General features: G+C 40.8%; 1 protein-coding gene across 1 annotated transcript in view; it reads right to left on the reverse strand.

Moving 5' to 3' along the window:
- Positions 1–1,877: 1,877 nt before the first annotated feature.
- The window catches only part of LOC124605845, a 93,563-nt gene continuing 80,528 nt past the window's right edge, over positions 1,878–14,912 (reverse strand). The window contains exon 7 of the transcript XR_006978684.1: positions 1,878–2,014. The gene's annotated coding sequence lies outside the window, so the exon portion shown is untranslated. The remainder of the gene's footprint in view (positions 2,015–14,912) is intronic.

The following is a 14,912-nucleotide window of genomic DNA, read 5'->3' on the forward strand; positions in this document are numbered from 1 at the left end:
ACGCTACTCCCTCCATGCCATGAAAAATGTCCTGCAGTAGCTGATATTTCGGCCGAAATGGGGTTTTTGAAAAAAAAATACACATTATTGAAGCGAAGTCCCCAAGGTTTTATAACAGTGTTAGAACAAGATTAGTCCTCCCACAATCTAAAGGAACAATAATCAAAGCACTAATGTTATGGGGAAGTAATGAACCGCCCCTCTTCTTCCAGTTTCGGGCACCATCATTGCGGGACCACTTTCTTACTACACGTATCTTGTGGTATGGTTGTTTTGTCCACTTGGACGTGATGGTAACTGTTCGTTTACATTAGGATACAGAGAATTTTATAGGGAAATAAATGATACACACACAGCCTTTAAACTTTTCAAATTTATAAACATGTGCATGTAGATGGGTATATATGAGCTTAAACAAGATCCTAGTTCTGTGCCCGTACCTGGCAAAGTTGATTCGCGCATTCCTACATCCACTGATGCACAGCTTGAATCATAGAACTGATGGATGGAAAGTTTGGCGAGATAAGTCCAGTGGATTTCTCCACAATGCTGATGAAATCAGCACACATATGGCTGCCACCTTAGTCAACACTCTAGCTTATGCTGTACAGAAAACCTGCTATACACTAAACTCGTAGAAGTCTGCAATTGTAGATGTACATGCTCTCTGTTGTTAAATACCTTGATTGTTCCAGGGAAGTCCCCTGCATAGATTGTATGATCACCCAGTACCACCGATGGTGCATCAAAATTTCTACGGAACAAGACTGAAAGTTGCATTGACGCATCCCACAGTCGACACCACTCATTGGCGGCGTTCATTCGTGGATAATGTAGCTTTGTTGTCACTAAATCAAAGGTTTTGAAATACTACCACCATGAACAACTCCATATTCGACGCCGTACCAACACTGACACACTCACAGCCTGTGGTCAGTTGGTTGCTGCTGCTAGTTTTCCAGGAAAAATAATTGTCAGTTACACACTTTTTTTATCGCCTACGTACCTGTTCATCGGCATCGGCGTCAATACTTTACCCTTTGGCGGTTGTCTTCTAAGGGAGTGAAATTTTTATCGATCACTGTATATACATACAAGTCATAACCTTTTATACACTAATACGCTGACCTCCATTGCCCGTTCATCATCGTCATCATCATCATCATTAACGTGAATAAAGTTATTATTATCTTTGACACTAAATGCAGGGTGCTGATGTTCATTGTGAAGTTAAAAATGTCCTAATACAGTTAAAGAAATCTAACCATATCTGAGTGGTTAAAACGCAAAAAAAGTATTCTAAGCGGTTTGTGTGTGCTGTGAAATGGCGTGCTGAAGTCACAGCTGTAAATTTTACCACGAAGTGATGAGGTATGATAATTATTTAATATCACGCTGTGCGGATGATAAGCAGAGAGTCAGAGGCAACACATTCACACATCCTGCCTTGCACGGCAATTGATCGATGCCATAGATTTAAAGTTATTATTATTACTATTATTATTATTATTATTACCGCTGCAACATCACATGAATGGTACCGTGTGTCTACAGTTAGTCATAACTGTCAGTGGCCGGCCGCGGTGGTCTAGCGGTTCAGGCGCTCAGTCCGGAACCGCGCGACTGCTACGGTCGCAGGTTCGAATCCTGCCTCGGGCATGGATGTGTGTGATGTCCTTAGGTTAGTTAGGTTTAAGTAGTTCTAAGTTTTAGTGGACTGATGACCACAGATGTTAAGTCCCATAGTGCTCAGAACCATTTTTTTTGAACTGTCAGTGAACACAAACAATATTAGTGTGTACATCAACAAGGTGCTTTATGAACTTCAAATGTAAGTGCTGTTATTAACAGATTCAGTTGAAAGTAAAAACATAAAATAAAAGAAATAGTATATATTTATTTACATAGCAACTATGTTACAATATTCCTCCTTATTTTTATACATACTTTTGGGCTGTTACTGCTGGTACTGTAAACACCTCCATGTCCTAGGCCAGTAGCAGTTCTGCTAGAGCTGTAAAAATAAGAAAAACCCTCAGTATAACATCATACAGACATAATAATAATAGTAATTATAGATGAGTGAATATATACTGGAATCACTGTTATTATATCTCTAATGCTTCTTGTGTGGTCGGACACAGTACTGACATTTTAAAAAGGGTATACAATTCTAGCAAACATGGATTCCAAAGAGGTGATTCATCTTCTTGCCATTCTGTTGCATTGCCATTATTTATGCTTCTCCGTTATTATATCTTTCCATGCTTGATGCATAAAGCTGTGAGAATGTTTTTCTGATAGATATTCACAACAAACAGACGTCTTAAATTCTCCTTTCCTCAAAGCAAGCGCTTTGGCATTTGTTGTATGTGCTAACATCAAAGAAATGACTGCTCTCATGCCAGCGTCATGTATTTTAATAGTATCGCATACAATAAGTTATTCTCGTAACGTCATAATCGTAGGTTTCGCCGTCTCACAGCTTCTTTAGAATACAGCGATGGGAAAACTGCACTGCATTCAGACTGAAATTGATCGAAGGGTGGAGAGCATGAATGGCGTTGGCAGGCAGCTTGATGACATCGATGAAAGAGGTTGCTCGGGTTGGGTTGGGTGGCAGTGGGTGAGGGGGAGGGGTGTTCTTAATAGGGCGGTGATGTGATGAAGTCGGGAATCCCAAAATACGATGATACAGAACTGCTGACGGATGTTGAGCCAACAGTTAAGCCCAGAAACTGCAGAGGCCCATTACTACCGCTGACAAAGGCTACGATCTAAGTTAACCAAATAATGCAGAGAACAGCCAAAACTCCAATATTAATTTGTTTTATTACTTAATGACTAGTTTGGAGCCTAAACTCAATATCAAATTATCTTAAAAGAAACAGATACCAAATACTAAGCACTTTGTGCATAACAAGCCGTTGCCACGGTACAAAGATAACTGATGAAAACTGGTACATACCAACAAGCTATGCAATAGCATACAACAGCCACATGGATTTCTGTTGTATTATAATTAGTATAAAACAGTGCCGGGCTGAACTTCACTCAACTAACTGGGACATCAAAGTGTGGAAGATATTAGGATGATTACGACAGGGGCTCTTATCAGATACGCGCAACTTCGTTTTACATTTTTTTTCTTTGCTCAGTTTTTTATGAAAATCTTCCGCGCAGTTGTGTACAGCATAACAAAAGACATATTTCAACTACACCCAAAGATCTTTACGAACAGACATTTAAGTTACAATTTGTGACGGAAGGAAAAAAATAGCCTGTACACCATCATGCCAGCGCCACACTCGAAAAATCGATGAAACAAATTTTGAACGTCTCTACGAATCTAGTAATACAAAAACAAATTTTCAGAACACCAAAAAACTGAATAACAGACAAATTTAAAAGACAACTTAGTACGACATAGAAAGACAGGAAAGTCCGTGATGAATAAAACCACACAGTCTGGTATAAAACAATTACGAGGAATAGAACGTGCAACGGAGGTAGGCCTACATCTGCCTTTAAAATCATATTAACAGAACCCCATACGCACAAAAAGAGCTTGTATTCATAAACATTGTAAATTATCAAACATAAAGGTAAGGTCTTTTTCACAGTGTGGAACTCGAGTCTTCCGCCTCCAAAAAAATGACTGTAGGGCAGAAATCAAGACATTGTAATATTAATATAACAACATATTTCTAACAAAACTGTACAGAAGTGCTTCACCGGTAAAAGATAGCTACATGAATATAAAAACTGCGGACGCCAAAAGTTGTAAAGGCTAGTTTCTGTATCATATTGATTACGAACCTAAAATACAATACTCCCACATAAGTTAAGTTACCTAGTTTCAGAAATAAAACTGATAATATTCTCCCGTGGCAGGCGTACTTTCGGCATGTGAATTAAGACAATCAACCAAACTAATGGACCATGGGAATGGATATGTATCACGATACAGATCCTCCTGAGGAGTGGCAGTGTAGAGTGCAGCACTAATCTGACTTGTCATGAAGCCGAAATTATGAATGGACTGATTGCTGTGCGAATAAGCGAAAGTAACCAACACAGTGGCTTAGAGAAGCTCTTAAAATTTTCACAGTCGAGGTTGATGTTGCATATTAGTTCATCAAGCGAATACATTTATTTGTGTGGTACTCTGTGCTTCTGTGAGCCAATGCATCGGTTACTGTTTCTTATTCGCATAGCTCTCAATACATTCACAACCTCAGCTTTAAATTTGGTTCTCCTACCCCCCACCCCCCAATTACCCCTCTCGCTTCAGACATGCATAAGAAGAATATACGAGATCTGAAAGAGTAACTATATCTACATCTACATAGATCTCTGCAAGCCCCCACACAGCGCGAGCCAGAGGATGCCCTTTACAGCTACTAGTCACTTCCTTTCGTGTTCCACCTACAAATAGAGGAAGGGAAAAACGACTATCTGTAAGCCTCCATGTGAGTCGCAGTTTCTCATATCTTATCTTCGTGGTTCTAACACGCAATATATGTTGGCGACAGTAAACTTGATCTGCAGTGAGCTTTAAACGCCGGTTCTCTGGTTCTCAGAACTTTCTGAGTAGTGTTCCTCGAAAAGAACGTCGCCTTCCCTAGACGACTTCCCACTTTAATTCCCAAAACATCTCCGTAACACTCGTTTGTTGTTCGAACCTGCTGGTAGCAAACCTAGCACCCTACTCTGAACTACTCCTCTATTCCGACTTGGTACTGATTCCAAACACTCGAGCAGTACGCAAGAATAGGTCGCACCAGCGTCCTATAAGTGGTCTCTTTTACAGATGAAGTCGACCATTCACATTCCCTACCACAGTTCTCATATGCTAGTCCCATTTCATATTGCTTTGCAACTTTATGCCCAGGTATTTAAAGGACATGACTGTGTCAATCAGGATACGACTAAAGCTGTATCCGAATGTTATATATGCCTAATGTAAAGAAACAGAAACGAAACGTAAATAAGATGCAAAATCATATTTAATATAGAGTGTGAAGCTACAAAGGTTTCCCTTGTGGCTTTTGCATCTTAACAGCTGCTCTTATTTTTTAAAACTGTCACGTTCACGGAAAGTCGTGTTTGAGCGTTTATTGAAAGTGAGTGAACGTATAGGTCATATCGACATCAGTACTACCTGTCCGTTGCAGAACCATAGAATAGCCGGCCGCGGTGGCCGTGCGGTTCTAGGCGCTTCAGTTCGGAACCGCGAGACTGCTACGATCGCAGGTTCGAATCCTGCCTCGGGCATGGATGTGTGGGGCGTCCTTACGTTAGTTAAGTTTAAGTAGTTCTAAGTTCTAGGGGACTGATGACCTCAGATGTTAAGTCCCATAGTGCTCAGAGCCATTTGAACCATTTAAACCATAGAATATAAGACATTCTTCGATACATAGGAGACAGCACGGACGGTGAATGTTCAGTTCAGCCTCGAGCGCCGAGCGGGAAGATTCTTGTTTATTTCACTTGCCGCAGCGTGCTTGCGTGGAAGTTTTCCTCATTAGAGTTGTTCTGTCTGCCGAGTGATTCATAGCGCCTCTGCTACGCCTTACTGTCTGTTTGTCTTTGTCTATTTGCAGTGGCGTCGGCCGCTCCGCTATGGCTACCATGGTTTCCACTTGTGTTCCACGAAAAGGTACTGTGTGCTTCACTTCCGCTAAAACAACGCTACATATGCAGCCCGGGTCTCTAGAAATCCACCAATGGCTTGTCCATACAATTCATGTGAACTCTGACCAGATCACACACCTTATTTTGATGCAGACGAGTATGTGTTTTACGTGAAATTTATGGATTCCCTTTATGTTGAAAGATTATTGTCGCGACATGGTTCTCAAGTCCCGTTCAAGCATCGCGATAGCCGGCCGGTGTGGCCGAGCGGTTCTAGGCGCTTCAGTCTGGAACCGCGCGACCGCTACGGTCGCAGGTTCGCTGCCTCGGGCATAGATGTATGTGATGTCCTTAGGTTAGTTAGGTTTAAATAGTTCTAAGTTCTAGGGGACTGATGACCTCAGATGTTAAGTCCCATAGTGCTCAGAGCCATTTGAAGCAAGCCAAGCATCGCGATAATTCCGTTAGTATGGTGTCACTCGCAGAAGGTAAAATTGACTGTACCAATTACCAATGTCCGAGCGTTCAACCTCCCGCCGGCGGGTGGTGACAACTTTCTAAAGGACATATTGACTCCTTATGGTAACGTGAAAAACGTCCGTCGTGAACGTTGGACATACGCAACACAGATTAGTGTTATAGTGGAATTCGTTCCGTGGAAATGCATTTTAAACGCAATATTCCATTACATTTACTAGTTTGTGGTTATCGCGTCGTGTGATGTATACTGGTCAGGAACCTGCTTCCTGTGTAATGAAAGTGGACACGTTCGGTCTAATTGCCCGCGGAAGGTTTTTGTGTTAAAGCCGTCACTAACGCAGCGTTGCAAATTGACGGTTGCTAATCTTATTCCTTCCACTTCCAACGTCGGACCTATTTCGGCTTCAGATCATAATGAACAATAAACCAGTTCTGATAATTTCCGCCTTTACCTCCGAGACAGGTTCAGAATCCTATTGCCCCTAGGATAGAACTCGTAACAGTGACAAACAAGCATCGTCGCACTCAAGATGGTGAGAGTTCCTTCTGCCCCAACCCCCTCAGCATCCACTGTATCCCCTGCTCCTCTCGATGCTACGATACCTCCCATCAATGTTTCGGTGAATGGCAAAGAAGTTATCTCCGGCATCCTCTTGCTAGCGAAGTGGCTCCTCCTGAGATGCTTGTGTGTGTAGAGGCAGCGGAGTCCCCACCCCCTTCTTTCTTGTGTCCTCCGTTACAGTCTGAGTCAACGCAATGTCCTACTGCTCCTGAGGCTTCAGATGCTGGCGGTTTCCCGAATTTGGCGCCTACAAAAACTCCTGAGCAGAACAAATTAGCGACCAAGTATCATTGTTGTATTGATAGTTACACAGAATGCTCCCGCCTTAGTGACTGGACCTGCAGTACATGGCCCTTGTTCTGAGGGGCAGGAGACTGTGCCTACAGCCCCTCACACACCTCCGTCTGCAGAGGCCGCCATGCCACGAAGCCGACAGAAACAGCGTATACAACCTAACCTCGCGGTGGCACGTAAGAAATCTAAGAAACAAGGTCGTGATGATGGGGTTCCGTTCTCCGGATGTCTGATTCACCTGTGGACTCCGCAACGGAGCTTGACGCTCAGCTGTCTACCCAGTTCTGCTCAGTATGTTCCGTACTTCCCTGTATAGCTGTATTCAATGACCCAGGCCAACACGTTCCTTTTGTTAAATGTTAATAGTTTGGAATCAGAATTGTGATTGGCTTCGTTGCGTCACTTCACTTATGATTCATGTGCGGACGTAGTCTTATTATAGGAGGTGTTATTTAGTAATTTCTCCTTACCTGGTTTTCGTATGATCTTTAACGTAGCATCTGAATGTTCTACTGAGGCAGCCTTATTCTTTTGCGAAGGCAATCCCATAGCTGGGGTGAAAACGTTGGATTCTGGCAGGGGCATAGGCTGTCAACCTTTTAATCTTGCCTTGGCTCTTTTACATGCCCCTTCTGGCACCGGTTGCACAGTGGATCGTTCGCGTTTTTATAAAGAGGATATTGTTTATGTGTTGCGTATGAGTCCTCCGGGTATTCTGTTGGATGGTGATTTTAAATGTGTATTGCGTCATGCGGATCAGTCTTCTAATTTTAATTTCCCTATTGAATTACATGAATTGGTCCGCTTTGTACGCCTCAAAGAAGTCTGAATATGTAAATACCCGACGTTAGTTAAATTTACCCACTTTACTGCGGCTTCTAAAGCAGATAAGATACTTATCAGACAGCCTGAGCGATTACATTCTTAATGTTGAAGTCATCCCAGCTCCTTTTACGGATCACTGTGCTGTGGCCACAACTTTCAACCTTGAACAGCAACCATTCAAATTGTTTTACACTCCGTGGATGTTAAACGTCGCTCATCTAGTTGACCTCACTCTCGGTGACGTGATGCGAACCGTGTGGAAGCGTACTCTACGGTCCAATGGGTAACATTCTTCCACCCTTAACTGATGGACACAGCTAGAAAAACTGAGGCTCAGGCAAACTTTGATGCTTCTTTGTGCTGCCAAGGCGCCAAACTTTCGGAGAACTTACGAATATTAGTATTCCATCCTGCGTGAGCTTAATGTTGCTTCGGATCACGCCCCTCTGAAAATTGTGGATGTTAGGCGTGTAAAGGCAAAATGGTTGACCTTGAAGAGAATACAAATCTAAGGTTTCAAAATCCGATCGAAGCGGAGTTCATTGGTGACGGAAGAACTGGCTTCGTTATTTTCTTCGGCATCAGACCGGTGGCCGACGAGCTTGCATTCATTGTCTCACAACAAATGATGGACGTATCGTTATGACGCAAGCTGATATAGTGCGTATCTTACACCAGTACTATGTAGACATCTGCGACATCGATGAGTCCAATGAAACCTTTTACCACCCACTTGTCAGCATCTTGGATACGACAATTACACCTGAACATAATGCAACGCTCTTAGCTGCCTTTCAGCCTGAGGAAGTTTACAAACTTAATGTGGGATCGCCTTCTCAAAAGTCCCCGGGTCTACATGGACTTCCAAAGGAATTTTACGTGTGCTTTTGGCAGTTGTTGAGTGGTACCTTTACCTCCCATTTGAATGAAATGTTACAGGGAAGAGTAGTGCCGACCTCACTCAAAGTGGGAAAAATTGTCTAATTCCGAAACGCACTGGACCGGCTGCTCCTGAAAGCTTTTGCCCACTTCCTTGGTTAAACTTTGATTAGGCTGGTCCTGGCGGAGGTTCGAGTCCTCCCTCGGGCATGGATGTGTGTGTTTGTCCTTAGGATAATTTAGGTTAAGTAGTATGTAAGCTTAGGGACTGACGACCTTAGCAGTTAAGTCCCATAAGATTTCACACATAGTTAGTAAACTTTTCCCATAAGATTTCACACATAGTTAATAAACTTTGATTATAAGACTGTGGCGAGGGCAGTTAATTTTAGGATGTCAGCTCTGATGGAGACAATTGTTGCAAAACATCAAGGCCTGTAGTCGAGTGTCGTGACGTGGTTTCAGTTGCTGTTGTAAGGTCCGTCCCTTGTGCACTTGCTCTTCCAGACTTCAATAAGGCATTTGATCGTGTTAATCACAACTTCTTGCTTCAGATTCTGAAGGTAGCTGGTTTCACTGTTGACACACTACGATTGCACTCAAATCTGTTTACGGGTATTTCGGCTTCGGTTGTTGCCAATGACCAACTGACGCCCTCAATAAATTTCCGTAGGGGAGTGCCTCAAGGAAGCCCGCTGTCAGTAACTTTGTTTGTGTTGTCTCTGGAGCCCCTACTTCGGATGCTAGCATCCCAGCTGACAGGTCGGACGCTTTCCGGAGGGACTATAGTTATTCATGCATACGCGGATGACGTGATGGTTCTACTTCGCAATCCTGCTGAGGTACCTCGACTGAAGGCTGTAGTCGATGGTTTTTGTCGGAGTTCAGGTGCAAAACGTAATGAAGAGAAATGCAAGCGTCTTCCCTTGCGAGGTTTTGATGACGCGGTTGTTCCATGGGTTACTGCGGTGGATCGGCATACGTCTCTCGGTATCATCATTGATCGTTGTCCACTCAAAGCGGCGGCGCTCAACTGGAAGTCTGTTACGGAAAAAATTCAGGGGGCGATACTAGAGCATGAAAGGCGTTCTCTTACTCTGCTCCAGGAAATCCGAATACTGGATACATAGGTCTTATGCAAAGCTTATTGTGTGGCCCAAGTTTATTCGCTTCCCTCGATAACGGCGAAGAAGAACTACAATTGTCTGGTCGTTTCTTATGGAAAAGACATGTTTTTCGCTTACGGTATGAGGTGATCATGAAGCAAAGACCTTTGGGGGTCTGGACCTGACTGATATATGAAGGAAGGCGCAGATGCTGTATGCGCGTCGTACTGTTTTGACGATGACTCAAGAAACTCACACATTCACGTCTCCTTTATTTCTCTGTGTCCGTCCTACTAGTCTTGATCCCCCTATTGATGATGGTCGCATGAACTATAAGTTAAAACACATTTATGACTTCTGTCTTACGGTAGCTATTTAGGGGCTGACATCTTATGGAGACCTGTCCTCACCAAGAAATTCCTAAAGACTCGTTGGGAAGCAGTCCCTTACTTGAACCTCGTTGAAAGAGAATCGCCGCAAACAGCCTGGACAACAGTTAGGTTCAATATCAGTCTTCCGATTTTGCCGATGCGCGTAGCGTCCTCATGGTATAAGGTAGTAAATAACGTGATTCCAATGAACGTGTGACTATTCGTTATTGGGCTTAGTGACACGGATTCATGTAGTCGTTGTACGTCTCCCGATACGATACGACATCGCTTTACTTATGAAGGTCATATCGCAAACTGGTCTTGGATCAGGACACGACTGGCCTTCTTTACTCGATCTTCTGAGACTGCATACACTACGGACATCATATTGCGCCCAGATTCTTCTTCCTATCCACAGTCTAAAACCCATACCTTTATGTGGTTGCTGTGACACTTCGTTCATTATGTTGTAGAAGGCGAGGGGGAAGATCGTATGAACTTCGTGCAGTACATGATCACTGCCTATTGGACATTCTTGTAATTGCCTCGATATCGAGACCTCTTCGCCAACATGTTGAATCTTGTTTTCCGTCGGTAAGGTGTTGGTTAATTTAATTTTTCTGATGATAAGTGTTTTTCTTTGTTATGTATGTTCCCACCTGATTTTCTTCAGCTCGTCCTCTCCTGGTTTTCCTGTTCGTTTTGTTTTGTGTTTTGACTCACCATCGCTCCAGTTCTATTGTCAAATGTGTATAGATCAAGTATAGATATACATGAGCGTATACAATCCTTGCTATCAATTTGGGATTTTTCTTAGTTTAATATTTAGAATGTAATCTTTCGTTTTCCTTCTACTTTTAGATTCTATTACAAACTATAAAAATATATAAAAAACACAAAACAAAAAATTAAAAAAATTACTAAGAACCATATAAAAATAATTGCTGATACATATTATGTGAGCTTGGTGGTGGTTTGTCGGCTATGATATCGTTTTCTTCCTTTCTCCTTTTATTTATTATTCTGTTGTCATAAATAATTTTTTCTCCCATTTGTAGCTTGTATTACATGATGATTTGACTATGGTCTACTGAAGTATCATGATAGTACAAAGTCATTCTGACAATAAAAAAAAAATAAAAAAAACAAAACAAATGAGTCCCTAGAATACGTATTCCACGAAAGATTTTTTGAAGCAAGGCAAGCAGCATATTGCAGTTTTGTACAGAAAAGTGTCACCCTGCATTACTGTAAGAAAATGCACTGCTAATCTCATCTGAGCTACCTACTTGTTTATAATGTACGTTATTTTCATCACATGCACAAAAACGTGAAATGCGAGAAGAAGCCTTATCCACAGCTGTAGACCCCGTGTGCATGTAAAATTGACAGACAACATGCCTGTAAATATTCGATACGCAATTTATTAGAAGTGCATTGCAGGTAATATGGCGTGAGGCTCATATGGAGACATACCGAAACAAAAATTAAAAAAAAAAGTCAAGAAAATTTAGCACTAAATACCCATACTGGAGTATTAAAGAAGACCTAGCACAAATGAGGATTTTGCAGAAACAGGAGAGCAGCCATTCCATCCGAAGTCCTGAGCACATCTTTCATCAACATAAAGAAAAAATACTTTACCTGCTTTTCAGATGCAAAATCGATCTTAGCACAGGATCTACTGCTGAAGGTGAACACACACTCTCTCTCTCTCTCTCTCTCTCTCTCTCTCTCTCACACACACACACACACACACACACACACACACACACACACACACACACACACACACACACTCACACACACTCTCTCTCTCGCACACACACACACTCTTTCTATGGACCAGATGATTAGCAAGTTTGGCTAACGATCGATAAGATTACTATAAAATTATTCAATAAAAGTAGTTTTGATCTCAAGTAAGTTATTTATTTCATTCGCTGGCGGGTTTCGATCTGTTATACGGGAGCTATAACACTATTTTACCTTGTAAAAAGGGCAGTACAGTTCCATTTAGGCCAAAGAACTTAAATAATATCATAAGAACAAAATAATATAAAAGTACTGCTGAAACACCTATGGGGATAGCGGGCGACAACGGTGAGTGGTAGGCCGCTCTGGAAGTTGAGAAGAACACTGCTGAATAAAGCTCAACCGCTAGTAGTTTTTTTAATATCGAAAGTTCCGTCCACCATCTATAACATAAAGTAGGTAATCGCCAATGTTTGTGAGACATGACTACATTTTGCGGAATCCATTTACAAAAGTAAATACTTATTAGAACATGGTAATACAATAAACAGCTAAGCACGTTTTAAATATTATGTAGAAGTCGTGAATCACAAAAAGCTCAAAAACAGTGAAAAAGTCGGTATTCAATGATAAAGGCTGATTTAAACGTAAACTACCCTCTACAGTGACTTACGGTAGACGTAAACGTAGCGTAGATTCTCGGTATGACATCATCTGGTAACAAAGTAAACGGTACGGCAGTCAACAAGTACTGCTCTCAGTCAAAGATCTTGCAGAGTTACCTGAAGTTACACTCGACATGCATGTGCATGTGCAATTAGCTACCTGCTACACCGTTAAGGCTGATTAGATGTAATGATATCGTTTAAAAGCTCTAGCCACTGTTTACAGGTCAAACAGAAGTATAAAATGTTACAATCTTCCATAAAAATTACAAAATGAGCATATTCGATTTACATATATAAACCAAGAATACAGCTGGCCTCCTGATCTCATGTGAATCTTAGTCAAGAAAGGCCGACAAAGCTAATAACGGTAACAAAATAATGCAGTTAAAATATTTTGTTTAGCTGTTAGGTACTGTATTTACATTATGTATAATATAGTAGCCAAAATAGAACACTAAATTCTGTAAGATGAGGCATATGAATTAAAATAATATTTGCAAGAAACTCTAAGGATGTGACGTAAATTTTGTCATACACACAAAAATATTTTAAATGGTGAGATATTCTAAATATTGAGATTTTTAAATATTAAAAAGCACATGAAGTGAGAAAAGAACAATAAGAATCATCTCATTTTTGCACAGTACTTTGAAATTTCACTAACGGATGTCATACAATAATATTTGTTTATTTGAAAACCCAGATATTACCAACAGTGCCAAATATCCTCTTAATTTTTTGCCTCCTGTAGTGTATATAAATATTATGAAAAAGCAACTGCTGCTGAAACAGTAAAGTAAGAGAACAGAAACAGACTGTAATTTGCAATAAGGTATACTTGTCAGGTTCAAAAATGGTTCAAATGGCTCTGAGCACTATGAGACTTACCTTCTGAGGTCATCAGTCCCCTAGATCTTAGAACTACTTAAACCTCACTAACCTAAGGACATCACACACATCCATGCCCGACGCAGGATTCGAACCTGCGACCGTAGTGGTCGCGCGGTTTATACTTGTCAGGTCAGACATGTAGTAAGTATGATCTATAAATACAGTTACGAATAAGGTGTAAGTGTCCTACAATTACTCGTAGATTAACCAGATGTATGAGAAGCGTAAATTATGGGCAGGTCTGACTTTATACAATGTGTATAATAAAAAGAATAAACATTATTATGTAGAATAAAAGTATTTTGTATTAGAAGAAAATTTAGTTCAAATGTAAAAAGACCAAGTGCAATTAGAACTCAGCACAGAAGGTTCTGTGCAAACTTAATCCATCCTGGGAATCGAGAAGCTCAACGATTTTTGCCTGTTTTCGAAACATATGCTGGCAAGATACCGATCCTTGAAATTATAAGACCTTACCATAATCTCTGTAGCAGTTTCTCAGACTAGCCCACACATACAAAAGAATCAAGCACGGGACTTCACTCTATGCAATCTATATAAGTAGATATTGAAGCGTTAGTAAAATATTTTTATTTACGTCCTAAAACGTGACTATGACTTACATTTTTATCCACGCACAGTGATGTTCGTGTATTATGATTTTGACAGATGATCAGTACAATGTATGTTGAAATGGCGGAAGTAGTTTTTGTTTGGTGTAATTATAATTTAATAATTTTCATATTTATTTTACTTTACTTGTACTGTGAAACCTTGCTTCCCGCCAAATTTCATGATTCTGCGTCAACGGAAAGTACCCTATGGATTTTGATCAGTGGCTTTGCGAGTTTCAAAATATATGACATAGATTTAAGCTTGATGCAGCATTCTGTTCCAGAGAAAAAGAGGTCTTAATAGATGGACAAAGAGACAGGTGGATAAAAAAGATAAAATTATTTTTTTCGAGTGACATAATTACAAATTAACGATTTTCTGATTTGTTCTTTACTTGTACTGTGAAACCTAGCTATTAGTCAAATTTTATGATTAAAGCTCAATGACGAGTAGCTTACAGGTTTTGATGAGTGAGTCAAAATATGTGACATAACTGGTCGAATCTTTTGATTGCATTGACTTAGAACCTTAAAATTGTTACACTGCCAAGGGAGCATAGACCATAATGTGTGACATAAATTCGAATTTGGTACTCCAATCTGCTCACGAGATGAAGGTGTCTTGACAGACAGACCGACAGACAATGAAGCGGTCCTGTGAGGGTCCGGTTTTTATAGACTGCGGCACAGAACCCTATAAACTGGGGAAGAAATAAATGGAAAGTTAACAGACAAAGAAGGAAAATAGTGTGTAAAATATCGAGAAAATCTGTGCTTGATTAAAATACGTAATAGATATAAAGACAACAAGTGATATAATAATGTCATAT

This window comes from Schistocerca americana, chromosome 3, assembly GCF_021461395.2.
Source record: "Schistocerca americana isolate TAMUIC-IGC-003095 chromosome 3, iqSchAmer2.1, whole genome shotgun sequence".
NCBI lineage: Eukaryota > Metazoa > Arthropoda > Insecta > Orthoptera > Acrididae > Schistocerca > Schistocerca americana.